Source organism: Megascapheus bottae, chromosome 9, assembly GCF_031878675.1.
Source record: "Megascapheus bottae isolate mThoBot1 chromosome 9, mThoBot2.hap1, whole genome shotgun sequence".
Lineage (NCBI taxonomy): Eukaryota > Metazoa > Chordata > Mammalia > Rodentia > Geomyidae > Megascapheus > Megascapheus bottae.
Window position 1 is genome coordinate 46770886 of NC_143517.1, and position 15499 is coordinate 46786384.

At 38.8% G+C, this 15499-nt stretch overlaps 1 protein-coding gene across 8 annotated transcripts in view; it reads left to right on the top strand.

Moving 5' to 3' along the window:
* The window catches only part of LOC150059138 (nonsense-mediated mRNA decay factor SMG5-like), a 93887-nt gene that overhangs the window by 52282 nt on the left and 26106 nt on the right, over window positions 1-15499 (top strand). For 6 of the 8 annotated variants that reach the window (XM_090339279.1, XM_090339284.1, XM_090339278.1 and 3 more), the window contains one exon: window positions 7542-7648. The exons of the other annotated variants lie outside the window; for them this stretch is intronic. The gene's annotated coding sequence lies outside the window, so the exon portion shown is untranslated. The remainder of the gene's footprint in view (window positions 1-7541; window positions 7649-15499) is intronic. 8 annotated transcript variants of the gene reach the window in all.

A 15499-nucleotide genomic window follows, 5' to 3' on the forward strand; every position in this document is an offset into this window, starting at 1 on the left:
CTTCTGTACAGCAGAGACAAGAGAGGAGGAACAGGTACAATTTTTTTTTCTTTTGAGGCTCAGCTAATTCTCTTAAATAGTCATGGTGGAGGCAGTCAGTGGGGATGGATATGAAGTGGTCTCAGGAATCTACAGGGTCGCTTCCTTCTTTTCTTCCCTGCTGTTTTACTTATTCTAGATAAGCTCTGGCTCTGTATCCTCACTTCTACATGGGAGAATAATGGAATCGAGACACTGAAGGCTTAGATTGAGATTCTATTCATGTGTTCGGATATCAACTGCATTGTTACCCAGTGGGTGGATCCTCCATGCCAAGTGAGCAATCCAATGTGCTTGGATGGGGGAGTAAGTAGACTTTTCTACTTACTGCCTGTGAGTCCTGCAACAGGACATTTACTTTATGGGCATATATATATATTCCCTTTGCGAGGCAAACTTAACAACACTCTGCATCATTGTTATGAAAGGAAAGTAGGGTAAGCATTGTGTGCTGTTATTACTACTGAATAGCTATTTTATTCACATCACAATGATGAGTGCTTTTTACACATAGGGTCTCCCATTGGTACAATGTGTGTATTACCTGTCCCTGGGATCATCTTAGCAGTGTCAAATGTCACCGCACACCCTCCTTCAATGCATTCTTCCAAGTAGAATTGGGAACTCACTCTAGCGTGGTCGTGAGGCCATACTAACACCAACAGGGCTGCTTCCCCTTCTTAGCATGGTTTTCTAGTGACTTGGTTTGTACCAACAGCCTTGTCTTTTGCTTACTTGCCCTTAAGTATAGTAAAATATCTGAGGTGTCACACATGCTCTTCCACAACATTCTTTTTCTTTTTCAACATTCTCTTTCCCCCCATTATTCTAGTAGTATTTTGCTGGCCACCTTTGGAGGCCATTCTTCTAGAAGGCTTTCTTCGATGCCTCATCACATAATATCACCATAAGTTTCAGTGATTATCGTGGGCTCTGCCTTCCACAGACCAATAATTATTTTACATTTCGTATACAAAAGTGACAAGATTCATTATTGTTCTCAACTAATATTTATTGAATTAGTAAATGGATAAGCATCATTTCTTTGAAGGTAATGAGCCTCATGTTTTTCTTTACATTAACCTAGTTACCTTTACTGATAACTTTCAGTGATCTTAGTCACCTCAGAGTCAGTGGAGCTTGGCTTATAGAGATAAATAGCTGGGTTTTCCTCTTTCTCTCCCTCCACTGGAATTATAGTAGAAGTACACAAGGAATAATCCAGGCAGTTTCCTGAGTATAGAGAAATGGAGACGGGCTATCAGTATAGGCAATATCTGGGAGAAACTTGTGGAACACTAAAAGTGAAAGGTTGATTTTACTAGAGATAGAATCCACGGTTTAGATTATATTAAGATCAAGCTGGAGTGGAAGCTGGGATCCACTTTTTTATGTGATAAATTATGTAGATTTTTTCTCATACTATAAGATTTATCAGTACAATGAAGGGCCAATATCTGATGACTGGTTTGTTCTGTATATAGATTGGTCATCAACTCTCTTTCTTCTCTATTTCCTGTGTTGTGGTGATACTGGCCACATCAAACCAGAAAGATGCTGTCCAACCAAACAGAACTCTGGGATGAGTGAGCCCTCCAAAACAGGCATTAGTACTCGTAAAGAGGATTCTTCTTCTCTTGACTGGGGAGCTGTTCGCTTTCCTGCTCTCAATCAGAATAGCCCAGCTGAGGCTGTCAGTTATTTTCAGCACAGAGTTCACGTCTCCTTCTTCATCCCACGAGGCCTTATTTTATATATATATATATATATATATATATATATATATATATATATATGTCAACTATCATTCACACAGAATAGTCTTCATTCACCAGGCTGTTGAAAAAATCCAACAGTATAAAGATGAAGCACCAATGATAGGAAGGGAAATGGGAAAACAACTGATCTTATTTAAACAAAATAATTAAAATGATCTATAAACAGGTAATTTAAAGCACAAAAATTTAAGATAATTTTGATTTGGGAACATATCTCTCCAACTAAACAACAATACATTGGTAAGAAAAGAAGTAGAGAACAGGCAAAAAAGTTGTAGGAATAAAAATTGTACAGAATTGGAATAAAATGTCAAGGAACTTTCCAGAATAAAGAACATAAACAACAACAAAAAACCTCAAAGAATCTGGAAGACATTACAGAGGGAAAAATTTCTAAGAATCAACATAAGACAAGCAACACCTCGATAATAAGTACTAAAAAAATACAGAAAATAAGAAGTAGCAGTAATCCAAGAAATGGGGGGAAACAAGTGCCCAGGCAGGTGAAACTGAAACAAAATCAGCTTTTTAGTGCTGCTGGAAGATAGAAATTAAAATATTCTGATTCAAGAAGAAAACTGAATACTTAGCTGACTAAATCAAAGGCCATTATTTCAATGCATCTTTATGACATTTAGAGCAGCACAGACAGATAATAATCTTTCAGAGAAAAGAAGTCAGTCTACCCACGGCAAGGTAAAAATAGAATAGTGTGAAAAGGTTGGAAGATTGAGGGATAAGAGATGGAAGAAAATGTATGCGCATATACATATATATGCATGTGAATAGAAATATATGCATACAGGCATAATATGTAAATATATGTAATTATATATAATTTAGCTTTTATAAACTAAACACCATGATATGGTATAACATAAAAGCAATGCCTGCCTGCCTTCCTTCCTTCCTTCCTTCCTTCCTCCCTTCCTTCCTTCCTTCCTTCCTTCCATCTTTTCTTTGTTTTTGTTGTTTGACCTTGGGGACTGAGTGCTGTCTCTGGGCTAGTGCTCTACCATTTTGAACCAATGCACCACTTCCAATTTACTGGTGGTTAATTGGAGATAAGAATCTCAAGAACTTTGGGTTGGCTTTGAATCTTGATCCTTAGATCAAGTAGCTAGGGTTATAGGGGTGAGCCACCAGTGCCTGGCAATCTATTCTTTCATGGAGCTTAATTTCATCCGACACAGGAGGAAATCAGAAGATATTGTCTAAAGCCAATAGGTGAAGACAGCCCTAAACACATTATTAAAAATAAACGTAAACTGTAAGATAACAAAAATAAATGTGACACACAGGAATAAGGAAGGGGGAGCAGATGGAGTAAGTGTGATTGTGTTAGATTTTAATGGGGCACTGGTGGCTCATTTCTGTTCCCTTGGAATCAATGATCGAGGCTGGTACAGGCCAAAAAAAAGTGTACAAGACTCCTCTCTACAGAAAAAGTTATATGTGGTAGCATGTGCATGTCATCCAGCTACAATGAAACATATGAAGAGAAGAATCATGATTCAGATCAGCCTGGGTCACAAACAAGACAGCATATAGAAAAAATAATCAGAGTAAAAAAGACTAGATCTGTATCTATTGATCGAACAGTCTAATGTCTGCTTATGGAACACTGAGAACAAATCCCAACACTGCCCCCCAAAAGTGTTAGTCTTGTATTTCATGTTTATTGATTTGAGCAATTTGCATAAGAGGACATTAATTGGAATTGTGGCATATCAGAATAAAACCAGAAAAGCTGAGCACTAGTCTTTTGTCCTCTCTGATATGAGTACTCAATCACAGAATGGGGGAGACATCTTTTCTTTATCTGTGTCCTTTCTAATGATTTGAGTTATACATACACATACGTTACTCTCATAGCACATGGACATTAGAACAATTAAATGAATGCCTTTGCAAAGGCCTGTCAATACTTTTCTGATCTTATCATTCTCTCTCTCTCTCTCTCTCTCTCTCTCTCTCTCTCTCTCTCTCTCTCTCTCTCTCTCTCTCTGTCTCTCTCTCTGTCTCTCTCTCTGTCTCTCTCTCTGTCTCTCTCTCTCTGTCTCTCTCTGTCTCTCTCTCTCTCTCTGTCTCTCTCTCTCTCTGTCTCTCTCTCTCTCTGTCTCTCTCTCTCTGTCTCTCTCTCTGTCTCTCTCTCTGTCTCTCTCTCTCTCTGTCTCTCTCTCTCTCTCTCTGTCTCTCTCTCTCTCTGTCTCTCTCTCTCTCTCTGTCTCTCTCTCTCTCTCTCTCTCTCTCTCTCTCTCTCTCTCTCTCTCTCTCTCTCTCTCTCTCTCTCTCCCTCTCTCCTTCGCTCCATTTTCCAGTTTCCTTTCTTATAGTCCTACCCTCCTTCTTCCACCCTTACCCTCTACCAGCCATACAAAAATAGTTGTTTCAGGGTTGTTTTATTTCCGTATCACTTCTCTACCTTAATGTTCTTCGCTATACTCTCATTTGTAAATCATACCTTTGATAAAAGATGAGTATTAAAAAATGCAAGACATTTAAACAACCCAAGAGCCAAGAAAAAAAAATAACTCAGTTAAGAATGGGAAACAGATGTGAAAAGAGCTCAAGAGTTCAAAAGATTTCAAAAGGTGTTAGATAGTCAAAAGCTTATGAAAAACCCTATATATCCCCAATCATAAGGGAATGTAAACTAAAACCACCATAACATACCAGATTACAATGGCCATTACAAAATCATAGCAAGTGCTGGGCGGAAAAGAAGAAAAGGGAACCTTTGCACAATGTTGGTGCAAATGTAATTAGTACAGCAAGTATGGGGAATGGAATAGAAGTTCTTCAAAAAATTAAGGCAGTGCTTGTGTCACTTTTTTAAGGTTCCACTTGTTTTTCAGATAGGTTCTTGTCCTAACATTTTCTGGAATTGAATCTGACTGAGATCCCATTAATTCTGGCTCTCATATGGCTGAGATTAAAAGTGTATGCCACAATGCCTGGTCTTGCATGCTTTCTACAGTGTTAGTCTACCTCTGTGTACTATGCTATACTTGGCTCATAAAATTCTAGATAGAGTCTTAATATATTGAAGATGGTATATGCTTAACATAAATTCTAAGCAAATTACAAGCAAAGGGCTAAAAATTCATGATACATGTAATTTACTAAAATCTTGATGCTAAACAATTAGATTATTTCTCTATTTTAAAGATAATTTGGGACTCATAATTTAGTAGAGCCCAAGTTAAATCATTGTTAAGATTTTATAATTCTCATTGAAAGATGTAATTTTTGAGAAAGTGTTTACTAATTTATATTCCCATCTGCACTGAACCAATATAGATTTTTCAAAACTGAAATTCAGCATTTAATCAACCCTGCCCTCTTGTGGTAAATCTTAAAATTTCATTGCAGATTTTTTTTGAAGACAGGGGAAAATAATATTTTACTTTGACATTGTGATGAGTCACTCAGATGAATATCTAAGATCCAACAGAATCTAGGGATCCATTGGCAAATCATTTTCAGAGGGCAGTGATGAGCTGTGGTAATTTATGATCTCTAAGGCACAGAATAAAAGTAGAAAAGAAAGGCCTGGCATTCTAAGAAAAGAAATGTGCCTTATAAGCATGTACAGATATCAGTGGCACTCAAAAGAAAACAAATTCTTGTCCTTCACATGAACTCCACGTTCTTGTACAATAGATAAAATATCCCCTTGACATTTATTATTGCAGATTTTTTTTGACAAAGGATTTATTTTTGTTTATATTTTATATTATTCCCAATTAACACACTATAATTCTCTGTACATATGGATTAATGATGAGATGTTATATATTTCTTTATCCACATTTTAGATGTTGTGAGCCTATTTTAATTCTCTTTCTTATATTAGGTACTTTAAAAATATAATATAAAAAACTTCATATTACTTGAACAGATAAATGTCTACAACATTAACTAGAAAAGTAATTTATATGAGTAGACAAATTCTTGTCTAATGGATTGGGGAACCTGTGGTCTTAGCTAAGGAGTAACTTTTTGAAGGAGAGTGTGCTGTTGAAGACTGAGAAAATTTGGGTGTAGTTTTTTAATGTCCAGAGCAAACATCATGGATTGTTGAGTTCACTTGTATTGCAAATGTGACGACTCATGCTCAGAACAATCTTGGGCTTTCCCGAGTAAAAAAAAGTCAACAAATCATACAGAAACTAGAACTTGTGTCTTGCTCCCCCTTTCTCTAGCTCCTCCTTACTGCATATATTTTCAGTACTGGGTTTGAACTCAGGCCATCTTACCCCTGAGCCATTTCTCCTGCCTTGTATTGTAATGGCACACACACCTGGGTGCAATCTGCCTGTGCCAGTATTCCTGTCATATAATCATGGCACTAAGGGGATTTACTGTACTATTTCTGTACATATATATTGTAGACTTAGATCAAATGTACCCCATCTGGTACTCTATATCTTCCCTTTAAATTTTTTATTGTTATTGTAAAGATAATGTACAGAGAATAAATGTAATGTACAGAGAATTTGAGTTGTACGTCATGTTAGCAGCACATTTATTTTTGCACAATATCACTCCTTCCCTTGCATTCTCCCAGTTTTTCCCTTCTACCCTACCCCTTTTCTCCTCCCTTAAGCTTTCCTTGCTCTATTTTTACACATGTCCTAATACTTCCTTGATATTCACTGCCCATCACTCCCACACCTCCCTGCTCCCTGCTCCCATTGTCTCCATTTTCTATTAGATTTCTTCTTTAAGAGCTCTTAGCCTCTAACAAGAAAATATACAGGAAGTACTGTGAAAGACAGTGCAAATGCAAGGAAGCGGAATTTTTATATAGTGTAAGAAAAGAAAGCCTCATTTAAATCCAGAGTGTTGACTTGCATGCAAGTCAGGTGTTGAGCTTGGTTCAGATATTATATGTGACAATGGATAAATTATTTAATTCCTGAGAGTGTCGATATTTGCATTAGCTAACTAGATATGAAAATAGAATCTTAGGAGCTGTTTTTAGATATGGTATAAATTTGTATTTTAACATAATTAGAAATTGTGAAATCCAAAAGTATTTGAAAAATTACTTCAGTTTATTCCATTCATCTCATTCATAGACATTAATATGCACAAAAGGTTAGCCCAGTGATACTTCACAGTCTTGGTCCAAAGACCCAAAAGTATGCTAAATAATAATAGTTATTATCCTTTGTTCTTTATGTAAGTTAATACTTTAATTAAAAAACCCATGAAGTAGTCTTCCTTAACCCCATTTATAGTCAAGGAAACTGGAGAATAGAGAGTTTAAGTAATTTGCTATAGTCACACAGACCTAAGTGGTCTGTCCAAAATCTAACCCTATTAGTCTTATTCTGTCATTTGAGGCCATTTTGCCTCCTTAACTCAGACTTAGTGGTTTATCCAGCATGCAGGCTCCTGGTTACAGTGGAACATACTCTTTGTTTGCTGCTGGATATTTCTAAGAAACTGCACACAAGGTGTCTCTAGGCCTTTTTAGACTTGTACTGTAAGTTGGTCATTAGTCCATATATGATCAAAATGAAATCATTATGGTAGAAGAGAAATATTTAATCTGCTTTCTACTTAGTAGCAGAGAGAGAGATAAGACTTACAAATTAAAAGTATGTGTAAATGGTGAGTTTGGCTTCATTTTGCTTACTTTCTTTGGTTTCAATATTTATTGAAGAAGTATTTCTGGAGAATCTACTAATTCTCATATTGTGCCTGATACAGACAATAAAAGGTATGAACAAGCTCTGCTTCCTGCTTTTAAAGTGCTTGCAATCTGGTGCAATGGAGATGAATACAAGGAAGGAAACCAGCCACTGACAAGTGAACAGGTACCCTTTTACTGTTCAGTCCATGGTGCTATGTAAAACTCTGGTCTCAGAGTGTCTCAGGAAGCTAATTTATAATGTAATTGAGAAACTGAGGCCGTAAAATAACTAGAACCTAGGGAGAGGGAACAGAGGGAGTGAAGCTTTGTAGAAGGGAATGCAGATTTGTAGGTAACAGCGTACAAATGGTAAGTTGTTTCCCATGCCTGTAGCAGAGTGAATGGAGGATATTGAGAGACAAGTGTAAAGAAGTAAGCAGGGGATAATTGAGGAAGGCTTAGACTGTGGTATGGAAATTCAGTCATGAGAAAACTGAGAAGCCACATCTTGAGATATCAAATTGGGAGAGTCTTTATTGGAGAGTCGGTGACTGCAGGTGGACTCTTGCCACCAAGACCCTCAGACACTCAAATACACTTAATGCTGTTAGAAAACTGAGCCATGAGATCAGGAGAGGAAGGAAAGAGCAGAAAAACAATACCCACAAACCAGACCAACTCCACTGGAGAGCTGAAGTGGGGCACGATGATGATGGGAGGAGTGCCAGGAGATACAAGACATGGCATATTGGTGCCTGAGCTGGTCTGGGCCTAAATAGTAAATAGTGTCAGGGGACAGGAGAGTGTCACAGGAAACTCAAGAATCAAGTTCTCAAGGCATAGGACTGGCACATCCAATAACTTATTGTCCAAATGCCTCTGGCTCCTGCATCTAAGAATTCAGGGATGCCCAACATCTGGGATTTGAACTTCCTGATCTCTATCATAAAGACAAGATGGTGCCAGTTAGACCCAATTTCCTATCATCCACCCCACAACCAAGATGGTTCTGGGTCGACTCTTCATCCCCATTTCAAGACAATAAACATGCATATTCTCCTTTGCAGTTCTTAACTGTACTAATCTTTATGCATACAAATAGTTGAAATCCTTAGTGAAAACTTTGTCTCAGGTAGGAAATAGAAAGTTAGCAAGTAGAAGTCAGGAGTTTGGCCTAGTGGTAGAGTGCTTGCCTAGCATGCATGAGGACCCGGGATTGTACCACATACATAGAAAAAGCCAGAAGTGGTGCTGTGGCTCAAGTGGTAGAGTGCTAGCCTTCAGAAAACCCAAGGACAGTGTTCCAGCACTGAGTTCAAGCCCCACGACTGGCGAAATACAAAGAAGGTTAGCACAAAAAGTAATATTAACTAATTTATCCAAAGTCAGTATAGAGAGCAAAGGAAAAAGGATCTCTGGAAAGATTCTGACCACTGGGATGCTTAGGATGACAGGGAAGATTCACTGTGTCCAAATCCCTCCAGGCATGTGATCAGAACTTTATTTTATGAAGATCCTGGCATATATTTTGAAAATGGAACACATGTGGACAGGTCAGAAAACATGAGAACATAACCCTTAAACGAAGGCGAGATGGAAATTCTGCCTAGTAACTGAACCTGGGGTAATTGAAGAGCAATTTTTGCATCTTGGATCTTCTGTTAAGCATTTAAGTGGTTAAGGATGCGAATCAGTAGATGGTTGTTGGTTTAGAGGTTTTCCATAACAATTTTCTGAGGCTATTAAGATAGGCCTGGAGTTTTGATTAGTATCAGAGATATACTTCTAATATTGTGAATGCAAAGCAGGAATTGTAAGGGGTGTGGTTAGACATCAGCATAGGGCCTAATTCCTGGACTTAAGAGAGACCCCAGGAGGGAAGAAAGCCATTAGAATTCTGATTAGGGATGAGGAATGGCAGGCCCATTTTGGAAACTCTAGTGCCCACTTTAAATTTGGAGTTGTCTTATTTTCTCTAATGTCTTCCATTTATAAATTGTTGTAGCTGGTCCATCTCCACTGCTTTATATTAGTAATGGTTTGGGAGAAGAAAACCTGGGAGAAAGGCAGAACAAAAAGAGAGAATACTGGAATGTGGCATCAGTCATACAGCGCCTCAATATGGCGCTACAGCAGGTAGAGTGGTGCAAGTGAGATATTTGTGAGTTGGCATGGAGTCAGTGTACTGGAGGAAGTGAATCTTGGAAAAGCAGAGAAATGAAGTAGTAACAATAAAAGTTGACACACATGGTACTAGTGTCAGTGAAAATTAATTGGCCAGAACATAGCAGAAACATATCAATTATCCTCGATCACAGTGTTTTACCTTTGGTGAAAATAAAATACATTGACATAAAATGCCAAACAATTGAATGAGATAAGACCAAGAGCAAATTAAAAAGTGAGAACTAACATAGAAGAGAGGCACATACAATTATAGTGGCAAAAAAAGTTGCTGAAACATTTTGAATGAAAAGTAAATCCGCGCTATCAAGGAAATAAAATAAAAAGCTTAGTGTTCTATGAATAAAATTTGGGTTTAGTTTGTATCAGTTATAGCCTTCTTTCCTGCCATTCCTGGTCTAGGGTAGTACTTTTTTTTCCCTAACTGCACTACTTAAAACATCTCAAAGGATGATTAGGGATATAGGAAGGTGGGTTTTCCAGATGGAAATTGAAGGACACCTGGGATGTTACCCTAGCCTGCCTATAGAGAACAGTGGAGCAGTGAATGTGGTTATCTGAATTTCTTCACTGTATCTTGACTTGTAACATTTTGGATCCATGTCCAAGAATAATAATACTGTATCACAGGGTAGCTCTCTGTTTAGTTTGTTGAGGAATCTCAAAAAGTTGGGCCACTTTACATTCCTACCATTGATGTATTAGGCTCCCTTTTCCCTCATATATGCACCAACATTTGTGGTGGTTTGTATTATGATGATGTTCAATCTTATGAGCATGAGACGGAATTAGAGAAGTTTGAAATCTCAAATGTGCTTCATATCCAAAGTCAATCATAGCAGAGAGATGAGCCACCTCAGGGTAGAGGAACAGCAATTTTGTTTTCTAATATCAGCACACAAAAGGCTCATGTCATCTACGTGGCTCATAGCTTATTTCTGACAAGCCCTGCTGAAGTAGAGAACTGTAGTTATTCTCACTTAGTCAATTGGAAGGCTGAAGAGCAAAAGGTTCAGCCTGTATCATGAAGAAAATGAGCATCCATAATAGGATTTTGCTCATTTGCAGTGTGGATTATTCAGTTTTGTTGTGTACCCTGAATAATTAAGATTCTGTCCACTTAATTAACTTCTGTCTTGGGTCTCAGAGCAAACTTGTCCATGAATATCAACTACAGAGTCCTGCTTTATGAATAATAAAGCTAGTGGGTTCATTTTCCAGTATTCTGTAGTGTTCAGTCTGCACAAAGAGCAAGGATTTCTAATTAATTGCTGTAAAGCTCATTGCATAATGTGGATCAGTGGTTACTCATGGGGAAATGCTTTCACTGGATCCTTTCAAAAGGAGATTTAAAAAAAGTAATATCCCAAGGAACATACCTGTACAATTTTAAAAGCAAAACAGTGCTATTTTGGGGTGCCACACATATGAGTTTCACTGAGAATCCAACCTCTAAGGGTTTTATAGACTCATGCCTGATCCCATGGACTTTGTCTGACTCTATTTCTGGAAGGTTGGCGCAAGAAACTTGGTTTGGCTCTGTTTAAAATTGTGACTGAGAACATGTTTTTCAATTGTGCAGGAGCACCAAACCTCAGATAAAGCTTCAACCTCTCTCTTGTCTCACTGAGGTTTTTCTGGTATGGATTGTGTCTATGTTTTATTATGTCTGACAAGAGGCAGGACAACTGAAAGGAAAAGAAATGAGAATGTAACTTTAGAGTCCAGTAAGGAGGAAAGAGATGAAAACTGATACCATGAGATTCTTGAGAGTACATAGTTAAAAATAAGTATTTTTTTCATTTCTCATCTCCTGCTAGTTCAGAATCTCACTGTCTGATCAGACCTAATAGGTAAGAAGATAAAACTCTGTTTTGTCAGTATTTTATGAAGACAGCTGTCACTTGGCAATGACTTTTTGGTACTTTACCTGCAATTTCTGGGTCAAGATTTGGGGTACTGAAAGGAAAGCAATAGCTTTAAAGGTACTTTTTTAAAATTTAAGTGGCCATCTCCCTAGGTTTTGAATTATTCATACAGAATACCCAGACACTGGATTGTTTTTCTCCTTTCATACTCTCTGTGTTATTTCATTTTGGTTTTGCCTACTTGTACATTTGGTCCCACGCCCACAAAAGTAGGCAACTGCGGCAGTAAGACAACTGTTTATCAAGACTGCATTAGCTTAGCTCACCAGACTTCCGGCCCCACCTCCCACAGTTCTTTCTCTGTATCTGAATATGTGTCAGGCCCTGATAGCATTATATGGGAATCTGATCCTGAGACACAGAGAAGCCATGTTTTTTTTTTTTTTAAATCAACTTTTACTTTGTTGTAAATCAAGAGTATTCATTAGCAAGTCAGAGACTATGAATGGACACATATTCCAAGAGAAATTCTAGCCTTGAATACACTTAATACGGTTAGAAAATTGAGTCATTAGGGTAGTAAAGTGAAGAAAGAGCAGAAAACCAATCCCAACAAACCTGATCAACTTCAATGGAGAGCAGGAATGGGGTGCCATGGTGACCTGAGGAGAATCAGGCATGGCACAAACTGGGGTCTGAGCTGAGCAGGCCCTAGAAAGGGTCATAATTAGAGCCACTGGGATCCGAGTGAGTGTCATGAGTTTATGGGCCTCGTAGGTCCAATAACCTAGTGTCTAAGTCCCTGCTGCCTCTAGAAATTAAGTGGAATTATCCACTTGGGATAAAATTTCATCTTCATCCACCAAGAAATCAAGATGGGAACCAGTCATCCACCACATTGCCAATAGCCCGAGTTAGATCCAGTATCCTTATATCAATAGCTGTATTGAAGTAGACAACGTTACCCCTCTCAGCAAAGGGTCCTTCCAGCATCCAGTTGCTTGCCAGAATGTGGCTTCCACGCAGTTTCCAGAAAGTGGCATGGCAGGCTGGTCCTGGAAATGTGGGTTAGGAGCAGACAAGGTGGGCAGCTCTGAATTGACATCAGAAAACCCAGAAGCTATTTTTAAAATGACAGTACAGAAGAGGATAGTATCAGGAAATTATGATTTCTACACAACTTGAAAGTGTTGTCTGGGAGCTCAGTCACGAGAAACATAGAAGCCACATTTTGAAAGGTAGAATTGGGAGTCTTTATGAAAAAGCTGTAACGTCTGGCCAAAAACCCCACAGCCCCTAGAATACACTTAACATTATGAGAAAACTGAGTCATGGCAGTAGTAAAGCAAAGAAAGAGCAAGAAAACAATACCAGCAAACCAGATCAAACCTCAGCTGAGGTGGGATGCCATGGTGACCAGAGGAGAGCCAGGAGCCAGGAGCCAGGAGCCATAGGACATGAGACATGGCATAATGGTGCCTTAGTTGGTCCAGGACTAAATAGTCAGTGTCAGGGAGCAGAATCACAGGACACTTGAGGGTCTCTTGAGTTCAGAGCACAGGACGGACAGCTTCAGTAATGTATCATCCAAGCTCCTTTCCCTGCCTCTACCTCTAGGCATTCCCACATGCCCCACCCCTGGGGATGGAACCTCCCTGCCTCTACCATGATGACAGACAGTACCAGTTAAACCCAATACCCCATCATCCACCACGTGGCCAAAATGGCACCAGTTTGGTCAGGCACCCTTATTTCAAAATGAAATTTCCCACCTAGTTAGAAGCTGATGTCAGCCTGCCTTGTCTATATCTATTTAATGCCTGTGTTGTGTGTAACCCCGCTTGTATAAAACCTAGGATTTTCTGTCCCTTAGGATCTGGACTTTTTTTTTCTGGTGCTAGCCTACTTTCATTTTCCAACAAGGAACTCCTTATGCTAAGAAGTAATCATGATCTTTGCTGGTCTGAGTATGACCCTGGGGGAGATACCTGATTTTGTGAAGGTGAACTTTCATTGTCTATGAAATGGGGATCTGACTTGCTATTTTCTTGGATACTTTGAGGCATGATTGTGATGAGGTGCACGGAACTCTTCAGGAATGGTGGAGTTCTGCAGAAGGTTATAAAATATTAGTGAACAGCCTGGGCAATTCTTCTAATTGGAAAAAAACCTATGATTTGATCTCTTGCAAAGGTTTCTTGTTATCTCTTTAATGCACTGCACAATCAGACATTTTTTCTGCCAGTAGGCCAGTGAGTCTGTCTCCTTTGTTCCTTTCTGAGAAGCATATCTCTTTAGTTTGCTTCTTCTTCGAAGGTTATCTTCATGTGGAAATTAAATTTGAATCTTCTAAAGTCAAAAGGCATTCAGTTTGGAATTTCTAGCCATGGTGCTATTCGCTGTTTGAGCATGTGTGTGTGAGGAATGAAGTCTGGGTCAGACCCTGTTCACTGCACTGACTGGAATGTCTTTGTTTCCTCTCTTCTCTGTGTCCCTGAGGCCTTTGTGGATGAACTGCTGGCTTTTGTTTTTGGGTTTGGTCCCTAGAAGCCTTCAGGAGCCTTCTGAGGATGGAAGACAGAAAAATAGAGACACGAAGTTTCTGCCTTCTTTGAAGGGAGCAGAGCTGCAGCTGGCTTTATCCCTCCATTGCATAGGCTTGCCTTCATTAAGCAATCCCTTACACCCAGGCTCTGTTGTCTGGAATTTAATAACTCTCCTATCTAATCCTCAGGCCTGAGAGAGACAATCTCTGCCTGCTGCATATAGCACTTCTCAATTCTGTGAAACAAAGGTCATGTAATAGTCACTTCAAAATTAGTTCCTTATTAAATTTCCTTCAGTTATTCACGTGTTTCTTGTTGGAGTTGTGCTGTCATTTTATTTTTCATGGTGGTTTGTACTGAAGTAGCAGATATTACAGTACATGAGCCAAGAGCCAACCTTTTGGGTGCTAATTATTTTGTGAACATAGTATTGTTCTTTTGCCTGCTAGCCTGGACTGTGATCCTCCTATTTATGTTTCCCACATACTCGGGATGACAGATATGTAACACCATGTCCAGCTTTTTGGTGAGATGGGCTCTTGATGACTTTTCTTCCTTGATGGTCATTAGCTCCTATCATCTTGATCTCTGACTCCTGAATAGCTGTGCTTACAGGTGTGAGCTGCAGTATCCAGCTTTCAGGGCTCCGATTAACTAAAAAGCTATGAGAAGATCTTGCTCTTGTAGAGTCTATTTTGTAGGAGAAACTTGATAAATAACAGGGAAGCCAAATAAAGTAATAATGGATGATAATCCATCTCTGAGCTAAAGTCTTAAAAGTTGTCATGTTATTTCGTGAAGATTTAAGCCAAATACCCACTCCACTTCTCCTTAGAAACATCTCTTGTACTTCTCACTTGTCACCTGTCTTTTTTCCATCTCTTCTTGTCATTCACACATCTAGATTTGGAATTGTTTTATGCCAATGAAAAGCTCCCAGAAAGCCAATCATGCCCATTACTTCTCAAATAGTTTCCCTTGTGCATTATTTTCCTTTAAGAATCGTAGAACTAAGCTGGATGCTGGTGGCTCATGCCTGTAATCTTTGCTACTTAGGAGGATGAGATCTGAGGATTGTGGCTCGAAGCCAGCCCGGGTAGAACTATTGGTGGTGATAGTGCAATTGTGAAGATCAGACCTTTCCACTCAAGCGTCTAAGTGAGAAAACTTTCTCATCCCTGAGCCAGCTGTAATCCTGACTGAGTTGGCTGCTTCTGCAATGCACTGCCATGTTCACAGTGCTAGTAGGAGACTATAACGGGTACCAAATCCACACAGCTGAGTTTTGCAAACAAAGTCTTATAGGGCCCACGACACATAAAATACTTGATGTAGAAACGAGAGAAAGTTTGGGAACAAATTCCTTTAAAAGAAACTTTGAAGCATTAGGAGACTGTATAAAGCATCACTGATTTTTTTCTTTTTTTTTTCTTTTAA